At 37.4% G+C, this 24,214-nt stretch overlaps 1 protein-coding gene and 1 pseudogene across 6 annotated transcripts in view; one reads left to right on the top strand and one right to left on the bottom strand.

Annotated features, from left to right (window-relative positions):
* Positions 1-24,214, bottom strand: part of OPHN1 (oligophrenin 1) — a 521,428-nt gene that overhangs the window by 253,088 nt on the left and 244,126 nt on the right. The window lies entirely within an intron of this gene.
* On the top strand, positions 568-3,200 carry LOC123790884 (small ribosomal subunit protein uS2 pseudogene; annotated as a pseudogene).

Below are 24,214 nucleotides of genomic sequence, written 5' to 3'. Positions count from 1 at the left end.
ATATATCAAAATCCACTAATAAATATGCAAGGGGTAAAGAAAGAAATGCAAATATATCACTAAAGAAAATCAGCAAACCTTAAATGAAATAAGAAAGGATTAGAGAAAATCTTCAGAAATAAGCATAAAACAATAAAATGACAATAAATGCATATCTATCAATAATTACTTTGAATGTAAATAGACTAAATGCTCAAACAAAATACACAAGGTGACTGAATGAATTAAAAAAGAAAAATAGACCCATCTATATGCTGCCAGCCAATCAAGAAACTAATTTTAGACCTAAAGATACCAGCAGAGTGAAACTGAGGGGATGGAGTAACTTCTATCATGCAAATGGAGGTCAAAATAAAGCTAGAGCAGCAATACTTATATTGGACAAAATAGACTTTTAAAACAAAGAGTATAGCAAGATATGACACTGTATAATCATAAATGGAAAAACTCAACAAGGTATAACAATTGTAAATATTTATACATCCAACATGGGAGCACCCCAATACATAAAACAGTTAATAACAAACATAAAGGAACTAACTGATAATAATACAATAAAGGTAGGCGATGGGAAATAAGGAATGCACTTGTCATGATGAGCACTGGGTGATGTACGGAATTGCTAAATCACTATATTATACATGTGAAACTAATATTACTATATGTTAACTAACTGATATTTAAATAAAATCTTAAAATATAAACTCCTTGACAAATTAAAAAAATGAAGGAAGAATTATATAATTTTACAATAGTTGAAGACATCAATATCCACTTTCAATAATGGATAAAATATGTAGACAGATCAAAAAGGAAATACAAAACAAACAATACCATAAACTATCTATACCTAACAGACATGTATTAAACATCCCACCCAACAAGAGCAGGAAAGACATTCTTCTCAACTATACATAGACTATTTTCTAGGATAGACAGTATATTAGGCCAAAACCAAGTCTTAATACATTTTGAAAATCAGAAATTACTTAAGTATCTTTTCCAACCCACAATCTAATAAACTTCAAACTCAATCACAGAAGGGAAAACCGGAAAATTCATGAATACGTGGAAATTAAATAATACTCTTTTAAACAATCAAAGTGATAAAGAAGAAATCACAAGAGAAATTAAAAACTACTTAGAGATAAATAAAAAGGAAATACAACATACTGAAACTTATGAGATACAGCAAAGGCAATATTCAGAGGAAGATTTATAGATGTGAATGTCTATATTAAAAAAGAAGACAGAGGTAAAACCAATAACCTTCATACACACCTTGTAGAATTAGAACAAGATAAGCAAATTAAATTCAAAGCCATCAGAATGTAGGAAATAAAGTTTAGAGCAAAGGTAAACAAAATAGAGAACAGAAAAACAATAGAGAAAATCAACAAAACCCAAAGTTGGTTCTTTAAAAAGATTTTAAAAATTGACAAGTTTTTAGCCAAACTAACAAAAAAAGAGAAGAGGGAATCAAAGTCAGAAATGAAAATGAGGACATTACTATCAACCTTCCAGATATAAAAAAGGACTATAAGAGAATACTAAGGAAAATCGTATATCAACAAATTGAGCAACATAGCTGAAATGGAGAAATTCTGAAAGTACTCAAAATTACTTAAACTGCCTCGAGGAGAAATAGAAATTTAAAACACACCTTTAAAAAGTACAAAAGACTGAATCAATAATCACAAACCTCGCAACAAAGAAAATTCCAGGAACAGATGATTTCACTGGTGAATTTTACTTCATTCTGCAGGCCAGCATTACTCTGACACCAAAGACAGATAAAAACAACACAAGAAAATAGCTTTCCATGCTACCCAGGGAGGCGTCCATATGGCAGTTTGTGTTTCTGTCATAACTTAAAGGGAAACTTTCACAATTCCAGAGCCTTTGATGTCCTGCAACTGAAGGAGGAGGATGTCCCCAAATTCCTTGCAGCAGGAATCCACTTACATGGCACCAACCTTGACTTCCAAATGGAACAGTACAACTACTAAATGAAAAGTAATGGCATCCACATCATAGATCTGAAGAGAACCTGGGAAATCCTTCTGATGGGAACTTGGGCTATTGTTGCCATTGAAAACCCAGCTTAATTTATAGCTATGATTTTCTTTTACTGATTTTTTGCTGATTTTGACTATATCCTTAACAATGATAGAGTATGTTTTATTCTCATAATTTTCCCCTAGTCTCTATTTATAGATTTGCATTCTTCTTTGATGGAAAAATTATTTAGGATAGCACTGTTCAATTTCCAAAGGGTAGTTTTTCTTATTATAGCCCTTATTGTTAATTTCTCATTTTATTACAAAATAAGCAGAGAATATGTTGTACATTTCTGCTTTTCATATACATTATGAGTAATAGAGGATGGCATTAGCAAACATTATAATGGCATGTGGAAGAAATAATACATTCCTCATTTGTAATGTATTGTTAGTTAGAAACTGCTGTAAGAGAATTTATAAGATTTTTAATGATCTAAATAAAACCGCTAAATAGGTTTTTTAAAAAAAGAAGAAAACCCAGCTGATGTCAGTGTCATATCATCCAAGAATACTGGCCAGTGAGCTGTCCTGAAGTTTGCTGCTGCTACCAGAGCCACTCCTATTGCTGGCCACTTCATTCCTGATCCAGGCAGCCTGCTGGGAGCCAATATTTCTGGTGGTTACTGATCGTAGGGCTGACCACCAGCCTCTCACTGAGGCATCTTATGTTAACCTGCCTACCACTGCTCAGTGTAACACAGACTCTTCTAGGCACTATGAGGACATTGCCATCCCTTTCAACAACAAGGGCACTCACTCAGTGGGCATGACGTGTAGATGCTGGCCAAGGAAGTTCTGTGCATGCATAGCACCATTTCCTGTGAGTACCCATGAGACATCATGCCTGATCTCTGCTTCTACAGAGATCCTGAAAAGACTGAAAAAGAAGAGCAGGTTGCTGCTGGAAAGCCTGTGAACAAGGAGGAATTTCAGGGTGAATGCATGGCTCCAGCTCCTGAGTTCACTGCTACTCAACTTGAAGTCACAGACTGGCCTGAAGGCAGGCAGGTGCCCTCTGTGCCTATTCAGCAGTTCCCTACTGAAGATCAGAGCAGCGAGCCTGCCACCAAAGACTGGTCTGTAGCTCCCACTTTTCAGGCCACTGAATGCATAGGAACAACCACTGAGTGGTCTTAAGACTGCTCTTCCACAAAGGAAAACAAAATGAAAGTAAGGTTGATAGAAAATAAAGTTTCTTAAAAAGAAGCAAAAGCAAAAACAAAAACATAAAAGCAAACAAAATCATAAGAAAATAAAATTATAGACCGACATAAGTTATAAATATAGATGTAAAAATCTTCAGGGGTGCCTGGGTGGCACAGCAGTTAAGCGTCTGGCTTCGGCTCAGGGCGTGATCCCGGCGTTACGGGATCAAGCCCCACGTCAGGCTCCTCTACTATGAGCCTGCTTCTTCCTCTCCCACTCCCCCTGCTTGTGTTCCCTCTCTCGCTGGCTGTCTCTATCTCTGTCAAATAAATAAAAATAAAATCTTTTAAAAAAAATCTTCAACAATATACTAACAAACAGAATCTAAGAAAATATTAAAAGGATTATAGACTGACCAAGTGGGTTTTTTCCCAGTAATGAAAAGGTGATTTGCAAGAAAATCAATGTAGCAGTCTCTATAAAGACAGTGGAGTAGAAAGATCTTGAACTCATCCCCTAACATAGAGACAGCAAAACTACAACCACATAGAGAACAACTACCTAAGAATAACATGACGACTAGAAGAACATAATAGCTAATAGGATCCAACAGTACATTAAAAGGATTATCCATCATGACTAAGTGGGATTCATCCCTAGGATGCAAGGGTGGTTCAACATTCGCAAATCTATCAGGGTGATACATCATATCAAAAAGAAAAGAGTCAAAAACCATATGATCCTCTCAATAGATGCAGAAAAAGCATTTGACAAAATACAGCATCCTTTCCTGATTAAAACATTTCAGAGTGTAGGGATGGAGGGCACATTCCTCAATTTCATAAAAACCATTATGAAAAGCCTACAGCGAATATCATTCTCAGTGGGGAAAAGCTGGAAGCCTTTCCCTTAAGATCAGGAACACAACAAGGATGCCCACTCTCGCCACTATTATTCAACATAGTACTAGAAGTCCTTGCAACAGCAATCAGACAACAAAAAGGGATAAAAGGTATCCAAATCAGCAAAGAAGAAATCAGACTGTCTCTCTTCGCAGATGAGACTGACTCAAGAAAAAAATGGAAAATCTGAAGACTGATTACTAGTAGTAAAACTGAATCAGTTATCAGAAAACTTCCAACAAACGAATGAGAAGAACTAGATGCCTTCACAGATGAATTTTACCCAACATTTAATTAAGAATAAATATCTATTCTTCTCAAACATAAAAAAATTGAAAAGTCAAGAATGCTTTCAAAATTACTCTATGAGGCCAACATTACCTTGATAACAAAACCAGAGAGAGATGAAAAATAATTGAGAAGTCCATATCCCTGATGAATATAGATGCAAATAATCCTGAACAAAATATTAGCAAGCTGAATCAAACAGCACATTAAAATCATCATATACTATGATCAAAGTGGGATTTATTTCTGGGAGGCAATGGTGGTTCAATATCTGCAAACTAATCAACATGAAAGAAAACATTAATAAAATGAAAGCTAAATACCATGTGATCATCTCAATAGATGTAGAAAAAGCATTTGATAAAATTCAACATCTATTTAAAGTTTAAAACTTTTAACAAAGTGGCTAGAGAGGGAACATATCTCAACATCATAAAAGTCACACATTACAAAGCCACAACTAACACTGTATGCAATGGTAAAAAGCTGAAAACTTTTCCTGTATGATCAGGAGCAAGACAAGGATGTTCATTCTCATCACTTTTATTAAACATAGTATTGTAAGTCCTAGTCACAGCAATTAGACAAGAAAAAGAAATAAAAGGCATCAAGATTGAAAAGAAGTAAAACTCATTATTTGCAGATGATATGATACTATATATAGAAAACTCTAAAGATGCCACAAAAAATCTATCAGAAGTAATAAATGAATTAGGTAAAGTTACAGGACACAAAATTAATATACAGAAATCTTTTGCATGTCTATGTACTAATAATGAATTAGCAGAAAACAATCTCATTTACAATTGAATAAAAAAAAAACCCTAGGAACAAATTTAACCAAAGAGGTGAAAGACATACTCTGAAAACTATAAGGCATTGATGAAAGGAAGATATACTGTGCTCATGGATTAGAGAAATTAGTATTGTTAAAATGTCCCTACTACCCAAGGCAATCTACACATTTAATGCAATCCATATCAAAATACTAATAGCATTTTTCACAGAACTAGTACAAATAATCTTAAAACTTGTATGAAACCACCAAGATCCTGAATAGCAAAAGCAATCTTGAGAAAGAAGAACAAAACTGGAGATATCACAATCCCACATTTCAATATATACTACAAAGCTACAGTAATCAAAACAGTGTGGTACACTGGCACAAAAACAGTCATATAGATCCATGAAACAGAATAGAGAGCCCAGGGCGCCTGAGTGGTCCAGTCAGTTAAGCATCTGCCTTTGGCTCAGGTCATGATCCTAGGGTCCTGGGATCAGGCCCTGTGTAGGGCTCCCTCCTCAGCAGGGAGTCTGCTTCTCCCTCTCCCTTTGCCTCTTCCCCCTGCTCCTGCTACTTCTTTCTTTCTCAAAGAAAGAAAGAAAGAAAGAAAGAAAGAAAGAAAGAAAGAAAGAAAGAAAGAAAATCTTTAAAAAAAATAGCCTAAAAATAAACTGGTACTTATATGGTCAATTAATTTATGGCAAAAGAGACAAAAATTTACAATGAGGAAGATTGTCTCTTCATTAGATGGTGTTGAGGAAACTGTAAGGCTACATGCAGAAAAATGAAACTGGACTACTTTCTTACACCATATACAAAAATAAACTCAAAATGGATTAAGTACCTAAATATGAGATCCCAGATCAAAAAATTTCTAAAGAAAACAGATAGTAAACTCTTGGATATCAGTTTTAGTGATATATTTTTCTGGATCTACCTCTTCAGGCAAGGGTAATAAAAGCAAAATTAAACTATTGGGACTATAACAAACTAAAAAGCTTTCACACAGTGAAGGAACTGTCTATAAAACAAAAAGCAACCAACTGAATTGGAGAGAAATTTATAAATTATATATCTGATAAATTATATATTTTATATAAAGGGTTAATACCCAAAATAAAGAACTCATACAACACAACCTAAAACAAAATAAAACGAAACAAAAAAAACAAAAATAACAATCTGATTAAAAATGGGAGGAGGGCCTGAACAAATATTTTTCTAAGGAAGACATCCAGATGGCCAAAGGACACATGAAAAGATGCTCAACATCCCTCATCATCAGGGAAATGCAAATCGAAACCACAATGATATGTCACTTCACACCAGTCAGAGAATAGCTCTTAATCAAAAAGACAAGAAATAACAACTGTTGGTGAGAATGTAGAGGAAAAGTAACCCCTTGTGCACTGCCAAAAGGAATGTAAACTGGTAGAGCCACCTTGGAAAACACTTTGTCATTTCCTCAAAAATTTAAACATACAATTAATATATGACCCCTCCTAAGTATATTTCTGAAAGAGTTGAAAACAGGGACTCAAACAGCTACTTGGTTGCCATTGTTTATTGCAGAATTATTCACAATAACCAAAGGCTGGAAACAATCCAAGTGTTCAACAATGGATAACTGAATAAACAAAATGTGGTATATACATACAATGTAATATTCAACCTTAAAAATGAATGAAATTTTGATACATGTTACAATATGGATGAACCTTGAAAACATTATGCTGAGTGAAATAAGTCAGATAGAAAGAGACAAGTATTGTATGATTCCACTTATATGAAGTATATAGAATAGAACAGTTCATAGAGTTCATAGAAACAGAAAGTAGTTTAGAGTTTATTAGGAGCTGAGGAGAGGACAGAAAGGTGAGCTATTGCTTAATTGGCTACAGAGTTTGTATGTGGGATGATGAAAGGGTTTTAGAATTATGTAGTGTTGTTGGCTGAACATAATTTTGAATGTAATCACTATCACTCAACTGTGTACTTAAGAATGATTAAAATGGCAAATTCTGTTATAGATATATATTTTCTTTTAAACTACAATAAAAAAATTAGTAGGTGCAGGGATCAGACAGACCCAAACTCAAATTCTGGTTATATTACTAATTTTATAACTTTTGAAAAGTTAACCTGCCTAAACTTCAGATGTCTTACTCTTCAAAATAATAACAAAAATAACATAGTATCCTATTGCATTTGGGTTATTTGAGGATTAAAATGAGGCAAATACATGTAATGTCTTTATTACTGTATCTAATATACAAAAGCTATTATTATCAAAAACAGAAATCAGTTACATCACTTCCTTCAGCTTAAAACCTTCAAGAGTTCTCTGGTGCCCTTAGAATTAGATCCACATTCTTATTATGACCTACAAAACCCTACATGATCTGATCCCTGTATGCTTCTCCAACTACATCTTCTACCACTCTCTTCCCAGCGTTCACCCCAGCCACAAAGAACTTCCTTGAAGTTCTTAAACATACAATCAAGCTTGCTCTTATCTCAGAGCCTGGTACTTACCTTCTTCATGACTAAAACATTCTTTCTCTGGCTCTTCCCAAGGCTGGCTCTTTTTTAACATTCAGGTCACACCTAAAATGTCACCTTTTTAGAAGCTTTCTACTATAAACCCCTCTAAGGTTGCCCACTACTATCTCCACCCCCACCAGTCAAATTACCAAATTACCCATTTTATTGTCTTTATAGCATTTGTCACTATCTAAAATTATTTATCTAATTGTTTACCTAATAGTAAATAATTTATTTTATCTAATTATCAGCCTCTCACCCTTTGCCACACCATTATAATGTAAGCTTCACATGGGCACAGACTTCATCTTTCTTGGTCACTGTACATGAAACAGTCTCCTGTATACAGTGGAACCAAATAAATATCTGTTGAATGAATCAAGGAAACAGACTTGCAACCTCAGCTGCAGAACAAGCATAAAGTTTGGATCCAAATATGGCCACAGCATCAAACTACTGGGCTGAATTAGAATTACTAATGTGAACTACCTGCCCATAAGTATATTACATCAACTCCTTTTAGTCTATTCTTGGCAACTTTTGCAAATAGTTGCAAATCACATTTCTATCTAAATTATATATAATACTACAAAGTTACCATTTACTGAGGATCATTTGCCAGTTGTTATATTATGCATTTTACATGCATTTCTCCTTTAAAACCTCACAAAAGCCTCTGAGTATTACTATCGTTATCCCCATTTCATAGATGAGCAATGAGCCTGAGGCTCAGGGAACTAACTTCCTCCAGGTTGCACAGCTAGAAATGGAGGAGACAAGATTCAAACCCAGCTGTGACTATAAAGTCCTTGCTTCTTTTAAGTGTTTATTTAAATTCCAGTTAGTTAATATACAGTGTAATATTAGTTTCAGGTGTACAATTCAGCAATTCGAAACTTGCATTCAACAACCCCTGCTCATCACAAGTGCACTTCTTAATCCCCATCACCTATTTAACCCATCCCCCTACCCACCTCGCCTCCAGTAACTCATCAGTTTGTTTTCTATAGTGAAGAGTTTGTTTCTTGGTTTTCCTCTCCCTTTTTTCCCCTTTGCTCATTTGTTTTATTACTTAAATTTCACATATAAATGAAGTCATATGGTATTTGTCTCTGACTTATTTCCCTTAGCATAATGCTCTCTAGCTCCATCCATGTCATTGCAAATGGCAAAATTTCATTCTTTGTTATGGCTGAGTAATATTCCATTGTATATATTTTTCATAGCTTCTTTACCATTCATCAGTTGATGGATATTTGGGCTCTTTCCATAATTTGGCTATTGTTGATAACATGGCTTTAAGTCCTTGCTTCTAACTCCGATACTATATTAGATTATGTTAAGGGCACTGAACCGGGTTTAAATTCTGCCTTTTCCATTCATTACTTATGTTACCTTAAACAAAACGGTTCCTGGCTATCAATTTCCCAATGTGAAAACAGACAACCTTGTGAAGAAACAATCATATATAAGAAAAAACAATCAAAGAAATGCTTTAAAAACACATAGCACACAACTGAACCAGATCCCAAGACCCCAGTTATGAGATAGCAATAGTAGATTTAATTCAGTACCAAGTACAAGCTCTTTAGCCTGGCATCAAGGCCCTCAGTCTCATCCCAATATACTTTCCGGTCTTATATCCTGCACTCCTTGTATGAACCACTCATGTTCTAGCCATATCAGAGTATTCAATGTTCTTGAAATATGCCACACTTTTCCTACTGTGCTACTGTCATGTTATTTTCTCTACTTAGAATGCTCGTTCTCCAAAATCTCCTTATTGAAATTGTGAGACCTTAGCCAACCGGATCCTTCTCTTCCCAAGAGTGGAAGCTGCTTGACATGCTCATACAGGTCTAGTTGGCTCTAGTTGCTAAGAATAGGCCTACCATGGGGCAAGATACATTGAGAACTATGGCCCCATACACTGGACTCGCCACTATGTCAATGTGGCTACTAGCCTGACTTTGACTTTGTGTCTTATTTGAGACATCAGGAGTTCCACTTGGTTTACCTTGCATCTCAGTTGAGTCCCATACTGATTTCCTATGCCTTAGTCCTTACACTGGTAATCAGGTTCTCTAGAACTAGATCCTTTTTGGTTCTGCACAACACTGATTACTCCCACCACTCCCACACTCATACCACTGAACTAGTCACCTTTCACCCTGCTAACAGACCATCCTGAAACCATCCATCTCCATTTCTAAATAATGCTGACTCCTGAGTTCCTGTTGCTACAGTGCTTTGACTAACACTGGCTGGACCAACACTGTTATGCTGTAATCTCTCCAGACCCTAGGGATAAGGATGGGGCTCTGTTTTTCATGCAGGAAAGATTTAAGTATATTTCTATATAGAGAGAACAAATAAGAAAAGACAAGTGAAGGGATAGGATACAAAGCTCATGTGGAAAGACAATGGGTAGGAGAAGGGCCAAGATGCTGTCTCACAGGGGAGGGAAGAAGGTAAAAATGGATGGGGATAGAGAGAAGTTTAAAGAGGGCTAGAAAATGAGTGGGTTTATCATTTCCAAATGGCTTAGAGGAGACAAGAAGCCTAGTCTTGTGATTATTATAGTTAAGTACATACTTCAGAGCACCTTGAAATCAAGGACTGTCTTATTCAACTATATTCCTGGGGCCTAGAATTGGAACTGGCACATAATAGGTACTCAAGATATACATGTTAACTTACCATGTAATGCAGGAAGTCACAGATGAGTACAAAGAAAGAGAATTAAATAATTTTTGAGTAGCTCTAATACATCACACATAGTCTGGACATGTGAACCCCACATAATTATCAGAGTTACCTTACAATAAACATGATGATTGTTGTTTTACAAATGAAGAAACCAAACATCAGAGAAGTTAACTGGCTTGCCCAAGGCCACACAGCCAGTAAGAAATGGAATGAACTATGTAAAATCTACCCTATTTCCCTCCTTAAAGGCTTTCAGTATTGGTTGCAAGTTTATACACCTTGACAGGACATACAAGATCCTTTGCGAGATGATCAATGTGTACCTTGACAGCCTTCTATCTTTGCACAAGTTGTGCCCAACACCTAGCATGTTCTTTCCTCACACTCCATTCACTGGCTAACTCTACTTCATCCTTCATGATTCCATTCCTGTATCATGTTCTCCATGGTATCTTTTTTTTTTTCTGAGACCGGGGGGTGGAGGAATGGGAGAGGGAGAGAGAGATTCTTAAGCAGACTCCATAACCCTCACACAGCCTGATGTGGGGCTTGATCTCACAACCCTGAGATCATTATCTGAGCTGAAATCAAGAGTTGGATGCTTAACCAAGTGAGCCACCCAGGCACCCCTCCAAGGTGTCTTTCCTAAGCCTTCCTCCATTCCTCATATCCTAGTCTGGGTTTGGGGTTCCTCCTGTGCTCCCTTAGCACTGTGTATACTGTAACAGAACTGAATAGTGTGTACTTTAATTGTCTATTTGCTGGTCTAGACTGTGAGATCTTTAAGAGCAGGAACTGTATTTTATTTATCCCTGTACTCCCAGAGATAAATAAATTGCAGAGTGTGTGCTAAAGAGCAGGCACTCAGTAAATTCTGGGAAAGAGAATGCAAGAATAAAAAAGAATGGGAAAAAGAAAAGGAGATGGACAAATAAAAGGAAGGAACAGAATTATGAACAGAATTACATATATGAATATTTTAGTCAATCTAGTACATCCAATAACTAGAAATATTGTCACCACACCATTTTTAGTAGGAAGATGCTATAATACCATCTACACACAGCAAAATTGTTATAGAAGAACATTATGAGAATAAATCATCATACAAATTAAGTCCATAGGCAAACAACAGTTTTCCTTTTCTTCTCTAGTTTTGTTCCTTGAGTATAATTTCAACATTCCAGTTATAAAATTATTTTATCTCTTCTAACTATACATATAGCAGCTGAGCTTGGACAAAGCATGGGCTCAGCTCAGGGAATTTTGAAGAGGAAACCAGCCTTCAAGACCCTCATAGGTCCAGCAAGGACAAGAGATGTACCCCAAAATTCCAATATTCCTTTCAGTTGTAAAAAGAAATGCTGAGGTTAACTAATGTGGTGACAATATCTTTCACAAATAAAAAGAACTGGAGTAAATGAAGAGCAAATCAGTTATGGAGACTGTTGTTTCTTATCTGTCCTTGCAGGTTTTCCTTTCTTATTTATATATATTTTTAGTCTACTGGATTGAAGTTGACACTGAGGCAAGAGCGACTGTCCAACCAAAAGTCTGAGTGTAATGTAGGCTTTGCACTCTTCCACCATGAGAGCTTCCTATAGATGAGCAACTAGATGAAGACCATACAAAATGCCTAAAGAACACCATGTCCAGACAGCCAGAGCCAACAAACTTTGTCTTAGCTAGAGGAAGTTAACATAAATTGCCAAAGGTTTAAGACGTTGGATCTGGTTCAGGAAATCTCCCTTCTAATGTGCTGAGGATGCTCCTTCTCTGGCCTAATGAAGCTGGGATCATTTGGGCTGTCAAGACCAGCTGCAGAGCTGACAGCTGTTGTCCTTCTCTTCCTTCCACTTGGAAGGGGATATGAGCTTATATAACTCCACCACCCACTTGCACCATTCCCTGGACACCCCAGCATGCAGCACAATGCAGGGCTGTGAGCTTTTTATAGATAGTGAATTATTCTTTGTATAGGAGGATGATGCTTCTGTCTACAGACATGGGACTCTGGTATTTAGCAACATACTCAGACCCTTCTTCAAAAGGGTACCAGCAACAATTTAATAATTTCTTGCTGGGGGTTCAGAGAAAAAACAATGAATATAAATTAGCAAACTCAAAGCCATAACATAAGATTTATTCTCAACACTATGGATAAAATTCAGATTCAGTACCATTTTTAGGTAAAGAAAATTAGGAAAAAGGAGATGGCACAGCTCAGCAAATTTCCAGACAGTCAAGACATATGGGGGTCACTGGCTTTTAATCTCTTCCCTGAGGGAAACTGCCTCATTGTTTTTTTGTTTGTTTTTTTGTTTTGTTTTGTTTTGTTTTACCTTGTGTCAAACGGAGATGGCAATACCAAATCACCTTACAGAGTTGCTAAAGAATAAATCATATGGATAAATCAATCAAACTAAGGTTATGAAGGGTTAAAAAGAATACTTAGAAAGACATTTAAAAAATCGATAGAAGTAATTCACTAAAATGGAACTAATGTTTCAGTCCCAAGCATGTTTTATACACTATCTCATTTAATGTTCACAACAACCCTGTGAGGTAGGTATAATTATCAACTAGGTATTACAGATGAATCTGAGACTCAGAGTGGTGAAATAATTTGTCTCATTTCACAGAACCAGTGAAAATAGCAGAGATGGTCTGTTCAGTTTTGAGTTCTGTGTGCCTTGATACTGCCCTCGGCCTTGATACTTGGTACTGCATAGTACAGTAGTTAAGGACATGGACTATGGAACCAGACTACCTGGGTTCAAGTACCAGTTCTGTTCCCTTCCAATACATGACTGGGAGAGTTATGTAACCTCCCTGTGCCTTATGCTTTTGCTTGTTTTGTTATTGTTTGTTTAATTTATTTTTCCTTTTTTATTAAAGTATAATTAACATACAGTGTTATATTAGTTTCAGGTGTACAATATAATAATTCAACAATTCTATACACTACTCAGTACTCATCAAGATAAGTGTACTCTTAATTCCCTTTACCTAATTCACCCATCACCCTCCCACCTCCCCTGTGGCAGCCACCAGTTTGTTTCCTGTATTTAAGAGTCTCTTTTCTTGTTTGTCTTCTTTTGTTAGTTTGTTCATTTGTTTTGTTTCTTAAATTCCACATATGTGTGAAATCATACGGTATTTGTCTTTCTCTGACTAAATTATTTCACTTAGCATTATACCGTCTAGGCCCATCTATGTTTACTTTAATCTTTAAAAGAGGAATAAATAAGTGTCTCTACCTCATAGGCTAATTTTGAGAATTAAGTAATTTAATGCCTGTAAGGTACTTTGAAGAGTATCTAGCATAAAATAAGTACTATGTAAACATTTAACAAATAAACAACTATACATACAGGGTTGTAGTACCACAAAATTACAAGAGGTCATGAATCATATCTACCCCACTTTGCTGCTTTGACAATAACTCCACTAACACATCACATAGCAGCAGATGCTTTTCTGAAAGATCTTTGAGAAAAGCAATGTTAACACTTTCCCTAAGAAACAGCATTTAAATACTGTTCCGTTCAGGAAGTAACTATCTTAGCCTGAACCTCAATCCCTCCTATTATGATTTTGGACTGTTTCCTCTTGTTCAGGCCTTAGGACAAATGGAAAACAGATGAGCATTGCACTGTGGGAAATGGAATCACAGTAAACAACTTCAATTTCATGAGGAAAGGAGAAGGGCTGAGAACTCTCTTCACACCATCCCCAGATATTTCCTTTTCTGTAGTGATGAATACATAGGAATAGAAATAGAACCCTAGGTTTTAGTCATGGCTCTGCTTCCACCTAGCTATTTGAAATCAAGCTAATTTCTTTACCCCTCTTGCTTCAGCAATTTATCTAGAAAATGAAATACTTAATAAAGAAGCCCCATAAACCCTTCATACTGAAATATCATAAGAGAAAATGACTTCGTCAAAGTCCTACCAAGTAGTGTCAAGGTTAGTACTCAAATACAAATATCCTTGACCCCAAGGCTCTTCTTACTACATCTCTTTGTTTCCATCAAAAGATCTTTCCTAACTCTTACCTTCTGACTCTTTATCACCACTAATTCTCAGCCAGGTCATGACAGATTGAATTATTGTTCCCAAATCTTCACCCTTCCCTGTGCCATTCTACTTAATCATGTGACTTTGCAGTCTTCCCACTAGAGGCAGAAATTATTGTACTGCTGAACTGATGTTAGGCCATATAGCTTGTTTTGGCCAATGGAATTTATGAGAAAGTAACAGTGTGAGAGTTTTGAAACTTTAAAAGACCTCACATTTCTCTGCTTACCCACTATGGACTTTTGCCCTCATCATGAGAAGAATATGCCCCAGTATCCCCGATCTTTGAAAAATAGCCACATGGAGAAGACCTAAATAGCACTCATGGCCTTAGCCAAGCCATTTAAGCCCATTTGAGGTCAACAGAGCTACCACTATCAACGCATAGATGAGTGAGCTAGAAATACATGCTTAGGGGTGCCTGGGTGGCTCAGTTAAGCATCTGCCTTCAGCTCAGAGCGTGATCCCAGCGTTCTGGGATCGAGCCCCACATCAGGCTCCTCCCCTGGGAGCCTGCTTCTTCCTCTCCCACTCCCCCTGCTTGTGTTACCTCTCTCACTGGCTGTCTCTCTCTCTGTCAAATGAATAAATAAAATCTTTAAAAAAAAAAAGAAATACATGCTTAAAGCTGTATTCCACTGAGATGGGGGGTATTTTGGTATGCAGAATTCTCAGTGCAATAGCTAATGAATATGCAATGTTTTCTAGAGTTCCCAGAAAAGTATTTTGTGGCCATGATACATTTCTTCAGGGAATAAATATTGGAGGCGAAATGAAATTGTCATTCATTTCAGCAGGTAACTTCATCTACTAATAATTTCCTATTATTGCCCAGTATGAGAATTTACCCTTGAATTCAAACACCAGCTTACGTAAGGTTCTTATTTCCCTGCCTCTCAATTTCCTCATATGTAAAATGAAGATAGTAACAGTACCTATATCAGAGTTATTCCAGAGCTGGAAAGAGACAATGTAGAAAATTGTAGTTTGGGCTTAAAGAATTTTTTCCCCCTGTTACTGCCTAATAATATCAACTGCTTGTATATAAGAGAAAAGTATGTAAGAAGCAGGTCAGTACATTTTCTCTCACACACACAAAAGCTACACAAATAACTAAGCAAAAGAAAAATAATCTTTGGACATGCCATCTTGGGAGAGTATACTCTACTGTGTGGAGACTCATTTCCCGGAGAGTCTTTTCAGGGGAAATCTGGCTTTGGAATATAGACCTCCTCAAGGACTGTTGTGCCTGTTAGGACTGATGACATAACACCAGCTAAAAGACAGAACCCTTAGATATGTGTTTTGGCTAAAACATAGGTGAGGAAACAAAAAGTTCTATTAATGAAGTTGTCTGGGTAGATATTGGCTTAAATTAAAAAGGGATTTCATTTTCAGACAGGCAATGTATAGACCTAGCCACTGCTTCCAATCTTGTTTGTATGATTTATAGAACTTCAGCAGTAAAATGTCTGAACTATGTCACTCATTCCCCTCCTTTTTCTTCCAAATAAGGAAACTGTGATGCACAGAGGAGCACCTGGTTCTGTCTGAAGAGAAATGACTGAAGTAGGGAAGGGTTAAAGAAGGGCCATGACTTTGAGCCTACAAAGTTAACATGGCAGTACTGCCCTACTTGAATTTTCAAGGATGTCGATAAGATTATAAGTGATTAGAGTATACACAGTAAAGCTGAGCTCTGTTTAATATATAATTATGGAATAGGGCTCCCTGCTCCGCTGGGAGCCTGCTTCTTCCTCTCCCACTCCCCATGCTTGTGTTCCCTCTCTTGCTGGTTGTCTCTCTCTGTGTCAAATAAAATAAATTAAAAATCTTTAAAAAATTTTTTTTAAATTATGTTAATTTTTTAACTGGAAAGCCACAACATACGGCTATGCTATATAGGTTAAGAAAATTTTCCATATAATTTTTTAAAGATTTATTTATTTATTTATTTGACAGAGAGAAAGAGAGAGAATAAGCAGCGTAAGCAGCAGAGGCAGAGGGAGATCCCAGGACCCTGGGATCATGACCCAAGCCGAAGGCAGATGCTTAACCAACTGAGCCACCCAGGTGCCCTTCCACATAATTTTTAAAGTGATTAAGATATTTTGAATCCAGGACCAAATGTGATACAAAGAGCATGAAAGTAGGAGTCAGAAGAATATGGGTTCTAGTTCTAGCTCTACCACTAGATTACTATGAGACATTGGAGGAGTCACTTTCCCTCTCTGGCTCTCCCTCTCTCCTTGGAAGACAAGATATGAAAAAAACCTCTTCTGTGATGATTACATGAAACCACTGTAGGCAGATAGCCAGAATTTTACTATTTCCTGACCTTTGTGCATATTCCAGAGGTTTTGGTTAGGGTCCAAAATCTCCATTTTCTTTTTTTTTTTTTAAGATTTTATTTATTTATTTTGACGGAGAGAGAGAGAGAGAGAGAGAGAGAGAGAGAGAGAGAGACAGGCAGTGAGAGAGGGAACACAAGCAGGGGGAGTGGGAGAGGGAGAAGCAGGTTCTCAGCAGAGAAGCCTGATGCGAGGCTTGATCCCAGAACTCCGGGATCATGCCCTGAGCTGAAGGCAGAAGCTTAACAACTGAGCCACCCAGGCGCCCCCAAAATCTCTATTTTCAAAAGACCATTATGGCAGTCACTTTTCATTGCCAACCTAACAGCCATCCTTCTTACTCCTTAGTGTTTCTTCAGATATCAGGCAGGTAGCAATGTTCTCAGGGAAAGCAAGGCCAAGGGGGAGAAACTTCCGTTTCTCTTTTTCAATTATTGCCTAGAATTTGACCTATGACTCTGTTCTTGCCAACGAGATACAAGGGGAAATATGAGGGTGGCTTTAGGAAGACATTTTCCTTTCTGGATAAAAGACAGAATATGTCATATGAAAAAAGGCCTTTCCTTCTTTCCTGATTAAATATGTGAGCATGTGATGCGTTGAGCTCTGACAGCCATGTTATGACCTTAAGGCAAAGTCAAAGAGAATCACAGAGAAAATATCTAGAGGCCACTGATTGTAACTTGGAACTGCCTAACTTCAGAGTCTTAAATCAAAAACAAATGATGTTATAATGTTATGATGATTAATTTTATGTGTGAACTTGGCTAGGCTATGGTACCTAGACATTTGGTCAAACACTAATCTAGGGCAGCCTTGATGGCTCAGTCAGTTAAGCATCTGCCGTCAGCTCAGGTCAAAATCTTAGGGTCCTAGGATCAAGCCCAGTGTCAGACTCCCTTCTCAGTGGGGAGTCTGCTTCTCCCTTTCCCTCTGCCCCTCCCCACAGCTCATGCTCTCTCTCTCTCTCTTTCTCAAATAAATATATAAAATCTTTAAAAAAAACCCACTAGTCTAGATGTTGCTGTGAAGGTAATCTTTAGAGGCAATTAACATCTAAATCAGTAGACTTTAAGTAAAGCAGATTACACCTTGTAATGTGGAGGGATTTCATCCAATTAGTTAAAACCCTTAAGAGAAAACAGACTGAGGTTCCCCAAGGAAGAGGGAATGATTTCAGTCTTGAGGAGCAATATCAATTCTTTGCTTCTTCCCCAGGCTGCTGTCTTACCCTACAGATTTTGGATTTCCCTGCCTAAGCAGTCACATGAAAAAAAAAATTTTTTTTTTTGAGAGAGAGAGAGCACAGAAAGGGGGGGAGGGGCAGAGGGAGAGAGATAATGCCAAGCAGGGTCACAACCCAGAGATCATGACCTGAACAAAAAACCAAGAGTCAGACACTTAACAAACTGAGCCACCAGGAGCCCCTCACATGAACAAATTCTTAATATAAATCTCTCTCTACATATATATGTGTACAAATACATACACGAACACAGATACAGACATCCTATTGCTTCTATTTCTCTGTTCTGTTTCTTATGAGAATACTCATACATGATTCAATTTTGGGAATGACTTTTTTTTCCTTATGATTAGAAACAAGTATATCTTTTCTCTTCCTCCAAGTTTTACATAAATTGCAGTTAGTTAGTGTAATATTAGTTTCACATATAGGATTTAGTGATTAATCACTTCCATACAACATCCAGGGCTCATCACAACAAGTGCCCTCCTTAATACCCATCACCCATTTATTTTTTTAATTTTTTATAATAATTTTTTATTATGTTACTCACCATACAGTACATCCTTAGTTTTTGATGTAGTATTCCATGATTCATTATTTGCGTATAACACCCAGTGCTCCATGCAATATGTGCCCTCCTTAATACCCATCACCGGCCTATCAAAATCCCCCACCCACCTCCCCTCTGAAGACCTCAGTTTGTTTCCCAGAGTCCATAGTCTCTCATGGTTCATTCCCCCTTCTGTTTACCCCCCCCTTTCTTTATCCCTTTCTTCTCTTACCGATCTTCCTAGTTCTTATGTTCCATAAATGAGTGAAACCATATGATAATTGTCTGTCTCTGCTTGACTTATTTCGCTTAGCATTATCTCCTCCAGTCCTGTCCATGTTGCTGCAAATGCTATGAAATCATTCTTTCTGATGGCTGAGTAATATTCCATTGTATATATGGACCACAACTTCTTAATCCAGTCATCTGTTGAAGGGCATCTAGGCTCCTTCCACAATTTGGCTATTGTGGACAATGCTGCTATAAACATCGGGGTGCATATGGCCCTTCTCTTCATTACGTCTGTATCTTTGGGGTAAATACCCAGTAGTGCAATGGCTGGATCATACGGTAGCTCAATTTTTAACTTTTTAAGGGACCTCCACACTGTTTTCCAAACAGGCTGTACCAACTTGCATTCCCACCAACAATGTAAGAGGGATCCCCTTTCTCCACATCCTCTCCAGCAATTGTTGTTTCCTGCCTTGTCAATTTTTGCCATTCTATCTGGCGTAAGGTGGTATCTCAAGGTGGTTTTGATTTTAATTTCTCTGATGGCTAATGATTTTGAACATTTTTTCCTGTATCTGTTAGCCATTTGTATGTCTTCATTGGAAAAGTGTCTGTTCATATCTTCTGCCCATTTTTTTGATTTGATTATTTGTTTCTCGTGTATTTAGTTTGAGAAGTTCTTTGTAGATCTTGGATACCAGTCTTTTATCTGTAGTGGCATTTGCAAATGTCTTCTCCCATTCCATGGGCTGAGTCTTAGTTTTTTTGACTGTTGCCTTAGCTGTGCAGAAGCAAACTGAGGGCTTCAGAGGGGAGGGGGGTGGGGGAATGGGATAGACTGGTGATGGGTAGTAAGGAGGGCACATATAGCATGGTGCACTGGGTGTTATACGCAACTAATGAATCATCGAACTTTACATCAGAAACCAGGGATGTACTGTATGGTGACTAACATAATATAATAAAAAAACATTAAAAAAAGATTTTTATCTTGATGAAGTCCCACAAGTTCATTTTTTCTTTTGTTTCTCTTGCCTTTGGAGATGTGTCATGAAAAAAGTTGCTGTGGCCGACGTCACAGAGGTTGCTGCCTATGTTCTCCTCTAGGATTTTGATGGATTCCTGTCTCACATCGAGGTCTTTCATCCATTTGGAGTTTATCTTTGCATACGGTGTGAGAGAGTGGTCAAGTTTCATTCTTTTGTATGTAGCTGTCCAATTTTCTCAGCACCACTTATTGAAGAGACTTTTTTCCACTGGGTGTTTTTTACTCTTTTGTCAAAGATTAGTTGCCCAAAGAGCCGAGGGTCCATTTCTGGGTTCTCTATTCTGTTCCATTGGTCTATGTGTCTGTTTTTGTGCCAGTACCATGCTGTCTTGGTGATCACAGCTTTGTAGTATAGTTTGAAATCCAGCAACGTGATGCCCCCAGCTTTGTTTTGCCTTTTCAACAATTCCTTGGTGATTTCCTTTTCAATAATTCCTTGGGGCCTTTTCTGGTTCCACACAAATTTAAGGGCTCTTTGTTCCAGTTCTTTGAAAAATGTCATTGGTATTTTGATCAGGATGGCATTGAAAGTGTAGATTGCTCTGGGTACCATAGACATTTTAACTATGTTTATTCTTCCGATCCATGAGCATGGAATATTTTTCCATCTTTTTGGTCTTCTTCAATGTCTTTCAAGAGTGATTTGTAGTTTCTAGAATATAGATCCTTTACATTGGGAGATTTTTGATTACTAATTTATTTTCTGGTTATTGGTCTTTACAAGTTTTCTATTTCTTTCTGTTGCAGTTTTGGTAGTTTATATGTTTCTAGGAATTTATCCATTCCATCCAGGTTGGTCAATTTGTTGGCATTTTATTTTTCATAATATTTCTCTTATAAATGTTTGTATTTCTGTTGTATTAGTTGTGATCTCTCCTCTGTCATTCGTGATTTAATTTGGGTCCTTTCTCTTTTCTTCTTGATAAGTCTACCTAGGGTCTTGGCAATTTTATTAATTTTTCCAGAGAGCCAGCAGCTGGTTTAATTGATCTGATATACTGTTCTTTTGTTTCTATATCATGTATATAGTCTCTCTTATTTGCCTTCTTCTGTTGGCTTTAGGCTTCATTTGTTGTTCTTTTTCTAGCTCCTTTAAGTGTAAGGTTATGTTGGTGTATTGGAGATTTTTTTCTTGACGTAGGCGTGTATTGCTACATACTTCCCTCTTGGACCACTTTTGCTGTATCCCACAGGTTTTGGATAGTGCTATCTTCATTTTCATTTGTTTCCGTGCACTTTTTAATTTCTTCTTTAATTTCCTGGTCGACCAATTCCTTTTGTAGTAGCGTATTATTTAACCTCCATTATTTATGGAGTTTCCTTTTTTTTTTTTTTTTTTTTTGTGGCTGACTTCAAGTTCCATCATGTTGCGGTCAGAAAATATGCACGGTATGATCTCAGTCTTTTTGTACTTGTTGGGGCCCAATTTGTGACATAGTATGTGATCCATTCTGGAGAACGTCCCATAGGTACTTGAAAAAAATGTGCTTTAGGATGAAATGTTTTGAATATATCTGTTAAGTCCATCTGGTCCAGTGTATCATTCAAAGCCATTGTAACCTTGTTGATGTTCTGCTTAGATGATCTTTTCATTGATGTATGTGGTATGTTAAAGTCGCCTACTACTATTGTATCATTATCATTAAGTGTCTTTATGTTTGTTATTGTTTTATATATTTGGGTACTCCCATGTTGGGGGCATAAATAGTTATAATTGTTAGAGTTCCTTGTTGGGCAGACCCCTTTGTTATGATATAGTGCCCTTCTCCATCTCTTGTTACACTCTTTGAATTAAAATCTGGTTTGTCTGATATAAGTACCGCTAGTCTGGCTTTCTTTTGACATCCTTTGCATGACAAGTGTTTCTCCATGCCCTCACTTTTAATCTGCAGGTGTCTAAAATTAGTCTCTTTTGGGGACCTGCACTGATCTTCTGGGGTAGGGTCTCATTGCACTGGGATTGATGCAGGTTTGACCCAGAAGGGCAGCCACACCAGGGCACAGGAGCAATGGGCTTGGAGCAAAGAGCACTAAAGAGCCAGTGTCCTGGTTAGCTACCTTCAGCAAGTGTCTCTGTGCCTATGCTGAGGGGCAGGAGAGGGAAATGGTGCCTGCCATGTCACCTCTGTCAGATGTACTCCAGGAAGGTGGAACTGTCTCTCCCAGTGCATATTAGGTGATCCATAGGTTGTGCCCTTTGCCCCAAGGTTACCTGCCTGCCTTCTCTACCGGAGCACTGCAGTGCCCTTAGGGCTTTACATTATCCATGCCACAGACCTCTATAACTCCAGTCTTTGTGACTTGATGGTTGCAAAACTCATGAAAATCTGCCCCTCTTATTTTCCAAGTTAATGGTTTGGGGGAAGTGTTTTCCTTGTGTGATCCCTTGTGCACTCCTCCCTGTCCATGACCAGGGTTCCCTCCCCTCTGTAGCACCCGAGATCAGTTTCTCCCCCAAACGTCATCTCTGCACCACATACCTTTCACGATGTGGTCTCTTCTCTGTGTCTAGTTGTGCAGTCTATTCTGTCAGTCCTCAGATTGATTTCTGGGGTATTCAGAATGATTTGATATTTATCTACCTGTGTGCGAGGGATGAGGCAAACCTAGGATCCACTTACTACTCCACCATTTACCTTCTCCAGGAATGATTTTTTGCTTCAAGTTAACAAGAAGCCCAACTTACTCGGTCACTTTATTCCTGGCTACTTATTATTCCTCCTGAACCTCTTACTAAAGAAAATCATCATCAAAGCCCTTGGAATCTCAAGTATCAACTGTACGCAAACCATACAAGATGGAAAGAATGACTTTGGAATTGAACAGACCAGACAGACCAGAGTATAATCTTGGCTCTACTATTTTGTACCTGTGTGAGCTTGGACAAGTCCTTACCCTTTCTGATCCTTGGATTCTTCATCTGTAAAATAGGGATAATATTGTTTTCGCAGGGTATTGTGAAAACTAAATGCCAGTATAGACTGCAATGCATAGTAAGCACTGAACAAATGTTAGTTCCCCTACCTACCCTCACACACACAATATTTCTTATATTGAAGTACAGTTGAAACATAATGTTACATTAATTTCAGGTGTACAACTCAGTGATTCAACAAATCTATTATACATTATGCTATGCTCACCACAAATGCAGCTAGTATCTGTCACCATACAACACTATTACAATGCCATTGACCATACTTCCTATGCTGTACACTTCATCCGTACGACTGCATTCCATAACTGGAAGCCGATACCTCACATTCCCTAGCACCCAATTTACCCTTCCTCTTACCCCCTCCCATCCAGCAACCACCAGTTTGTTTTCTGTATTTATGGGTTTGTTTCTGATTTTTTTATTGGTTTTATTTTTTAGATTTCACATATAAGTGAAATCGTATGGTATTTGCCTTTCTCTGACTAATTTCACTTATCACAATATACTCTAGGCCCATTGATGTTGTCACCAATGGCAAAAGTTCATTCTTTTTAGGAATAGGTAATATTCCATTGTATATATATATATACCACATCTAATTTATCCATTCATCTAATCATGGACACTAACTTATGGTGGCTAATGTAAATTATACTGTAATAAACACCAGAATACCTATATCTTTTTGAATCAGTGTTTTCATTTTCTTTGGGGATATACCCAGTAGTGAAATTACTGTATCATATGGTATTTCTATGTTTAATTTTTTGAGAAACCTCCATATTATTTTCCACAGTGGCTAAAGGAGTTTGCCTTCCCACCAGCAGTGCATAAGGGTTCATTTTACTACCTATCCTTACCAGCATGTGTGGTTTCTTGTGCTTTTTATTTTAGTCATATTAACTGAAAGGTGATATCTTATTCTGCATTTGATTTGCATTTCTTTGATGACTAGTGATGGTGAGCATCTTTTCACATGTCCCTTGGCCATCTGTATATTTTTTCTGGAGAAATGTCTAGGTCTTCTGGCCATTTTTTAATTGGATTATTTATTTTGGGGGTGTTGAGTTGTATAAATTATTTATATATTTTGGATACTAACCTTTTATCAGACAAGGAATTTGCAAAAATGTTCTCCAGATCAGTAGGATTCCAATTAGTTTTGTGGGTTGTTTCCTTTGGTGTGAAGCTTTTTTTTTTTTTTTAAGATTTTATTTATTTATTTGACAGAGATAGAGACAGCCAGTGAGAGAGGGAACACAAGCAGGGGGAGTGGGAGAGGAAGAAGCAGGCTCACAGCGGAGGAGCCTGATGTGGGGCTCGATCCCA

This window comes from Ursus americanus, chromosome X (assembly GCF_024610735.1).
Source record: "Ursus americanus isolate L20-20 chromosome X, mUrsAme1.1.p, whole genome shotgun sequence".
Taxonomy (NCBI): Eukaryota; Metazoa; Chordata; class Mammalia; order Carnivora; family Ursidae; genus Ursus; species Ursus americanus.
The sequence above is the reverse complement of the archived record's forward strand: the minus strand, read 5'-3'. Positions and strand labels throughout refer to the sequence as shown.